This window comes from Poecilia latipinna, unplaced genomic scaffold (genome assembly GCF_001443285.1).
Source record: "Poecilia latipinna isolate Pla-1442-1.1 unplaced genomic scaffold, P_latipinna-1.0 Scaffold4741, whole genome shotgun sequence".
In the NCBI taxonomy this organism is placed as follows: Eukaryota; Metazoa; Chordata; class Actinopteri; order Cyprinodontiformes; family Poeciliidae; genus Poecilia; species Poecilia latipinna.
The window spans coordinates 1-8,016 of record NW_015117357.1 but is presented as its reverse complement, the minus strand read 5'-3'; the positions used below and the strand labels follow the sequence as shown (position 1 = coordinate 8,016).

General features: G+C 39.5%; 1 long non-coding RNA gene across 1 annotated transcript; it reads left to right on the top strand.

Annotated features, from left to right (window-relative positions):
* The first annotated feature begins 3,887 nt into the window (after positions 1–3,887).
* On the top strand, positions 3,888–7,887 carry LOC106942975 (uncharacterized). Its single transcript, XR_001423772.1, has 2 exons — positions 3,888–4,673; positions 5,301–7,887. It is a non-coding gene; the product is annotated as an uncharacterized LOC106942975 (long non-coding RNA).
* Positions 7,888–8,016: the final 129 nt, after the last annotated feature.

Here is an 8,016-nt window from a genome sequence, read left to right as displayed (position 1 = left end):
GACAAGCACTTTCAGTTGAAAGAATAGCTGTGCTTTTATTCCCTCCTTTCACAAAGAAATAGGAAGGCAAGCATCCATCTCTCCCCTCATTAACACACAGATTCAACTTGTTCTTCTTTAATTATTTGACCCACCTGGCCTGAAGTCTTCCCTCACGGAAACTAATGGCCAATTGAAGCGCCGGTGGGCTGTCATGACACAAAGATGTGCCAACTGCAGCTGTCTTAGAAAGGAGAATAAGGCACTTGGGTGCAAAGATGACTGTCTCTTATCAGCTAGAAATGTACTCATTAGAGAATATTTCTGGTTTTAAAATATGTTATTTTTGCCACCGTCCCGACACCGTGACATTTGAGCCGTCCGCACAAAAAGATGGTGACGGTGCTGCCCCACATAACTGGCAAGATAAGGTTTTTTTTTTTTTTATCAAAAGCAAAGAATTTGTTGAATAATTAACTTGCGCATTAAGCATTTATGCTCGGGAACATGCCTTAGAAGAAGCAATGCACACAGCTTCTGTTGACACACAGATGTTTTATCCCCAGATGAGGTGGAAAAAAATGCCAACACTTTCAAGCATGAGAGCGATTCCGACACTTGTAATTCTGTCAGAGAGAGGACGATTACTTCACCTCAGGCAGGGATGATCTGCTAACTGGACAATAACCAAGAATCAGGCTGAAACGTAATGTTGCCCTGGGGCATGTGGCAGCGGTGAAGCATGAGAGGCGTCAAGAGGAGACTCAGCACAATGCTTGTGGTTGGGTAGTTATGAATGAATTTATGACATCCCTCCCCCCGCCCCCTTCAGTTTTCTCTATAAAATGCCAAGTTAAAAACAATTCAACTTGGGTTATGTTGTTTCCTGGGTTGCTTCAACATCTGTTTAAGCTCAGTGTTTTATTTTTTAATACTAAAAGGTAGGTTAAAGGGACTAACATTAAATCAAGCAAAGAGTGGTATGAAAACAAGAACTCAAAAGCAAATAGTATGCATTGTTCTTGTAGGAGAGTCTCTCTGTATGTGCCAAGCAACTGCAACTACGCCTCCGCAAAATTCTTTCTTTATTTTTAGCTAACTTATTATGAACAAACAATTGTATTTGTAGTGCAAAAATGTTTCCCTATTAAACCCTTTAAATCGTTCTTAAGAACAATTTACTCTTGATTTACTATACCTCTTCTTAAGAAGTACAGTTCCTAATGTAAGCTCACAGTTTCACCAGGTGTTTGGTAATTGTTGCTGCTGCTAGTCTGAAGGAGCTGACTGGCGAACGTGCGGCGGAGAGATGCTCTGTGAGGTGAAAGCTCGGCTGGAGACTGAAGCGCCAAGGAGGAGCTTTGTGAGAGCAAGCGTTTCAACTATTCAGGTTGCCAAGGGAGATTCAAGGATGAAAGAATCAAAGCAACACTCCAGGTATGTTTTTGATGAGAGAATAACATTATATATATATAAAAAAGTAAATCTTTCATCCACAATTTAAAAAAACCTATAAGCGCTAGTAAATTTAAAGACTAGTCAAATGAATCAATTGAGTCAATCAACATTGACTCAGCAAGACAGAGACCTGTGGCATGTATGGGAGTGGAGATTTGATTGTGGAGACATTGAGGAGCTTACAGAACCAAAGGTTAAACAACCAGAAACCACGGGGAGAACAAAAGCAGAATGCAGTGATGAGCAATGAAACCATGGAGATCAAGTATGTGGGAGGAGTGATAATAGGCAGAGAAACCAGGTGAGAACAGTCAACACAACGCAGAGCAGCTGGAGGAGAAGGCAGGGATCTGAGGGAAGGATGACTAATAGGAGAGGCTGAATGGAAACTTGTCAAACTATTTCAGACTTAAAAGTCAGGCTCACTTTTAAGAGTTAGTTCTGTCTCGAAAGTCAGAACTAATTCTGACTTAGAATCAGTGACTTAAAAGTCTAACGCAAAACGCACTTAGAATGAGACACAAGAAAGAACATAAAGTTGTAAATTTTTTTAAATATGATATATTTACTGAAGGCTATGATATTGTGAAATTTTATACTTATCCAATCCTTTAGCTAAAAGTTGCTACTAAGCTGAAAGATTTTTTTTATTTTTTTTTTATTTTTCTGTTGAAAACTGATAACGCTGAGTGTTTGGTCTAAACTACCCAACACCTGTCCAGACAGCGTCAGCCGAACATCAACCCAGAATTTGGGCTGAAGAAATAACCAAGCAGTCATTGTGTGTGTAACTTTAGCTGCTACCTCCACAGCTCATACGTGTTTGTGTGGAGTGACTCATTCACGCCTGTGGTCCAAGAAGCCTCTGAAACCCACTCATATTCTGAAAACTGTCAGCTCTCCCACCCCAACCTCTGTATTGATACGTCAAGTTTGCATGCATACAAACTAGGACTAAAAATTACTGAGTCTGTGTGATGGTGGCCCACTAAACCTGAGCTCCTCCAGCCTGAGGCTTCTGCATATTTCCTGTCGTCTGCATCAGTGACAGCCAGTCGGCTCTCCTCCGTCTCACTCTGGGAGGCCAACCTTTTAGCATTTCCAGCGATGTGCCTTGGAAATCTGTTTCCAGGGCAACTGGAGTAGCAAATACTCTCAGAGTGGCTTCTCACTGGTGTGTTCTTTGTTTATACCACACGTATATGTATCTGTGAGGATGCCTTGAATCATAGCACAAAAGGGCCAAAAGCCAAGACAAATGCATATTTCCATGATGGATGAAATAAAACTACTATAAATTCATTAACTAATTTAAAAATGTATCTGACAAAGGAAAAGAGCTAAATATGAATGAATGAATGAATGAATGAATTAATAAATGAATGAATGAATGAATGAATGAATGAATGAATGAATGAATTGACTTTATGTCAAAATCATATATCTTACATAAGGACTTAAAGATTTTAAGTTTAAAAAGTCAATTATGATAACTCAAACATGTAACATGTTGGTACTATTACAAGATCACTTTATCCTTAAATCTGCCAGAGGTATGAATAATTTTGGTCTTAACTCTGTCTGTGAGGGGTTGGGTGAGATTTCTGTGTGAATTTGCACTGAAGATCTCTCCTGTTATTGTTTTGAGACCCCTAAATGTTTTTGACCGTCAAGTAAGTTGTAATATCACAGAAAGAAAAGACAATCTGATGAAATTATTTGCATCCACTGATGCTACCCAATACAACTTGGCCCAATGTAGAAAAGTTGTTGCCCCTTATAATAAATCACGAATTAACTATAATTGATTGTGAGTGTACATTGCGTACAGTAAGATACAAGGACATACTTTTCAGTTTTAGCATTTCTGTGTATGGAATTGTTTCTATGAAGGTTTTATGTAATGTCCAATATCCTGATCATATGAATTGTTTGTTTTCATTTGCTGTAAACTGCAACAATCTAACTTAAAGGAGATACATGTGTGCAATGAATCTATATAATCTGAGTTCTACTCTTGAATTTAATGTTAGTTTTCAATCATTTTCAAGTTTAATGACATAAACCTCGATCAATGTCAGTGTGCGGAGTGAAGATGGGAGTGGGCTCCCAAGTGAAATTCTGTGGAACCTTTCGCAATCTCTGAACACTCCAATATAGGAGTGAAGAAGGAAAAAATGCACGGTTTGTAGAAAACACAGTCAAGGACGGAGTCAGAGCGCGGCCAGTCAATCCTCTGTTACAGTGAAACCCCCCTGGGAGTAATAACTCACCATTCAATCTATGCACCTTTGAAATACAAACATAAGTGAAATCGACAGAATCCCCACCCAGAATCGGCAAAAATTCTTATCTGTACTTTGACCTGATATGAAATATTCCCACAGAAAGACGTTCAGTTCTGATACGCGGATGCGCGCACCAGGAGTTCCCCTTTCAAAGCAATGACACGAGGAGGAGGGGAAAGAAATTCAGCATTTAAAAGTGCAACCGTCAATCACCGTGAAACACACGCTGGAGGCAATTTCCCATATATTCCCGGTGATTACCTCGCTCCGTTATTAGATTTATTCGAACTCAACTCACGTTCGTCACTTTTAAATGCCTTGCGCCTGCGCGTAAAGAATCCGGGAGCTGTCCAAGTGCTGAACTGAAAGAAGAAAAAGAAGAAGGGGGGAAAAAAACGAGGCGTTCCTCTCTCATTCCTTGACAGCCCCTCTCACCTGAAAACGGTTTCACTTCATAGATGCCAGCAAGCCTGGAAGCAGGTCGAAGCCTTTTTAGATCTCAATCCACCGCCTGAAGAGGAGCTGCAAGTCGACGCGTCTTGGAGTTAACATAATTTCGACGGTTCTTTTATTTTTATTATTTTTATTTCCTCCCCCCTCCCCCTCCCCCCCCCGACCCCAAGGACTGTTGTTTCTCCCCGCCTTTGCTTCGAGCAGTTTGATTTTGTGTGCTGGAGTTTTTCTGTGAAACTGAACTATGATCTTTGGCCGCTTTGAGGAATGTCTCCCGCGTTTCTGCGTGACCCGAGACAGCCCGAACGCCAACGACTTGGTCAGGAGGAGAACGCCGCTGTTCCCGTCTGGATTATGTGTTTGACTGATGTGAACCATATGGAAGAAATAGAATAGAAAAGTGAAGCACATGGGGAAACCACCGGGAATGAAACAATCCTTCTTTAAGGTTTTAGCAGCTATCTTCACATACTTCCTGGAGATGAGCAACTTCAGGTAAGAAATTAGATTTTTTTTTTGTTTGTTTGTTTGTTTGTACTGCGACTGAGTTTTATTATTATTTTTATTTTGAAGTTAAAAAAACGGCGGAATTTGAAATATTTAGACTAATTTATTTTCTTTAACCTAATTTAGCTCAACTATTTGACGAACTAAAAATGATAAAGCACAAAATAATGTTATTTGTTTAATTTGATTTTAAATTTTAAAATCTTTAGAATTGTTTTTTTTTTTGTTTGTTTGTTTGTTTTGTTTTGTTTCTTTGCTTGGTTGAAAATGAACACTGAATGTTATTTAAGCACCCAATCGTATTAATTGCTGAGCCATCGCTGCAAAATTATTGCTGCTTCCACCTGCACGTTTATGCATCTCTGTGGGATTCTCGTGTTATGAACAGATTAGTCCTGTTTTGGAAGGGAAATCACATCTGATAGCTTAATATACGTCTGTGTGCGTGTGTGTCTGCAACTCACACGTTTTCTGTGAGCGCCTCTGACTCCCAGGCAGCTCCTGGGCTACACCGATAAGGTTTAACACCTGCTTTCTGAGCTGCGACTTCTTTCTGATCAAGTGCTTTTTTTTTTTTTCTTTTCTCCCCTCCCCTTCACCATGTGTGCTTTCCAGAGCTGTGGTCGCCAAGGAGTACGATTCCAGGTCCTCATCCAACATGTCTCCATCAGACTTTCTGGACTCCTTAATGGGTCGCACGTCCGGGTACGATGCACGAATTAGACCCAATTTCAAAGGTTTGTCCGCAACCAAATGAGTCTCACCACACACGCACGCAAACACACACACATTTCACTTCCCACATTTTGAGAACTATAAATAGCCACAGAAATGCCACTGTAAGTGTAAACACTAATCTTTTTAACCAGTTGCGTACTGGATTCTATCTGTTGCCAAGGAACTGGGCTTCAAGCAACTCGGAGGCAACAATCAATCACTTCAATTAACAGTAACAGCGAGGACCCTGCTTAGATTTAATCACAGTCCACACTGTGCCACTCAATGATGGTTTTCTTATCTGAAAGCTGTCTAAAATTCAATATCCACCTTTATTAAATGTGAGATCAGAATCGGGAGCTGGAAATATCCCAGCAACACAGAAATAAGACACGTTCTCACTTCAGACAGGGATGCCGGCTAGACGATTGATGGTGCCCCAGTGGCTAGACTGCAGGCTCTGCTGCTGTTGTTGCTTTGATGCTGAGGACACACACAGCTTCTGTCATTGGAATGGTTTTGAGTGAGCAAAGGTTTCGCTTATGGGGGGCTAAGGCCCACTCTTAGCTTCTGGGGTCACCTGGGATGTTGTTTGTTACAGTCCATGGACTCCAGTAGGTAAAGCAGCTTGAAAATACAGGACGGGGAAAAGCACAACGATCCATTGTCTGTACCTCGGTTTTCTTGCAAGGTCACAGGGGACTGGTGTTTATCTCCGGCAGTCATAGGGCAAGAGGTGGTGTAGACGTGGTCACCAGCCCTTCACAGGGTCACAACAATATAGAATACATTTTTCTTGGAATTTTTACATCACAGACAAACATATAGTAGCACATTATTGAGGTGGAACTAAAATTAAACAATCCACATAGTGTAGTCCTCTTTAAAATAATAATAATAATAATAATTTTAATCCAATGCTACTTAATACAATTCAGTTCCACCGACTATCTATAGTAAATAGAGTCCACCTGCAGGCAATTTAATCTCAGCATGGATGCAGCTGTTTTGTGAAGATCTCAGAGGTTATGCAGAGAACATCTGTGAGCAACCAGCATCACAAAGAACAAGGAATATATCCGACTGCTCAGGGATAAAACTGTGAAGAAGTTCACAGCTGCAAGCTTTAAGAGTTACAATGGACTGGTTTAAATAAAAACTTTTTAATATGGCTGCTCAAAGCCCAGATTTACTTCCAATAGAGAATCTCTTAAAATTTGTTGATAACACGAACTGAGCCATAGCTATTATGCTCTGAATATGGTGGAAACATGTTCAGATCTGTTGGTGGTACAACCGAACATATACAGTTGTAAATGCAGTGAAAGTTGGTCTTGTCAAGTAATAACTCAGTTTTAGCTAAGCACTCACTAAACGATATCACACTTTTCAGATGTAAACTTGTTTGTTTTTCTTCCTGACTATTATCCACTGCAGTGTGTTTGTGTATGACATAAACTCTGAATAAAAAGAGTCAAAGTTTTTAACTGAAACAAAAACAACAAAAAAATGTGAAAGAAGGTATGAATATTTAATTCCTGTATGCCATATATTCTTTGTCTCTTAGGGGAATCTGGCACATGTCAAGATTTCTGTGACACATATGAGATGATAAGAAGAATTGTTATATTTTTAGATAGTACTGATACATAAAACATCGATTTTTGCTGATTTAACCTGGTTGTTTTAATGCTAGAAGTGAGAGCGGGGTCCTCTCTCTGTATTAAACACATAGAGCTTCACATGTTGCAGTCAGAAAGCAAGCACATCCACATTAAGCCGCTGTGCTGTAAACAGTTAGTTTTTGCTCATGAACCTGCTAGACGTACTTTGAAGAGTGTCGAACCGTGTTTCTAAAGAGGCTGACCTAGATTTCCAATGCCGAGTTTGTTATGAGGAGCTGCTGCCAGTTACCTCTTTCTGCTGTAAAAATGTGGAAACTTGACAACAAACAGAGGCAAATATTAATACAGAGAGCCATGAAATATTAATGTGGAAAACACAGGGGAAAGGCAGTAGGAAGAGCTTACAACTTCACTTATCAGCTTGGGGAGAAAGATTTGCTGTGACTCGTAATGCAAGTCTTGCAAAGATATTTTAGTTCAGGGAGCTGCAGAGAAAAACTACCTTCCCTACTGGAGTATATAGGATAGATTGCCTTATTCTGTTGTAGAGAAAATGTTTATTTGATGGTTTAGAATTGAAGCATGACCTTTCACTATCAAATACACTTGCTTTGTTAATTTATTACAAATGAACATTTTATAGTGATTTTGATATATTTGATGATTTTTTTTTCTGATCATAACCCCAACTTATATTTGCAGCACCAATGAGTACCTCAAGTATTCACTCCTCTTTCAATTTCATTTTTTTTATGCTATAACCACAAACTAAATACAATTTATCTGGATGTAACGTGACAGCATGTAGGAAAGAAAACTAGTTTGTAGTTCAAAATTTGAAACAGAAATCTAAAAAGGAATAATTAAAAATCTGGTGTGTATTCTTATTAAGCCCCCTTTCCTCTGATAGTATAACATCCTCTGCATTCAATTGCCTTCAGAAGCCACCTCATTAGCAAACAGAGTCCACCTGTTTGCATTTTCATCTC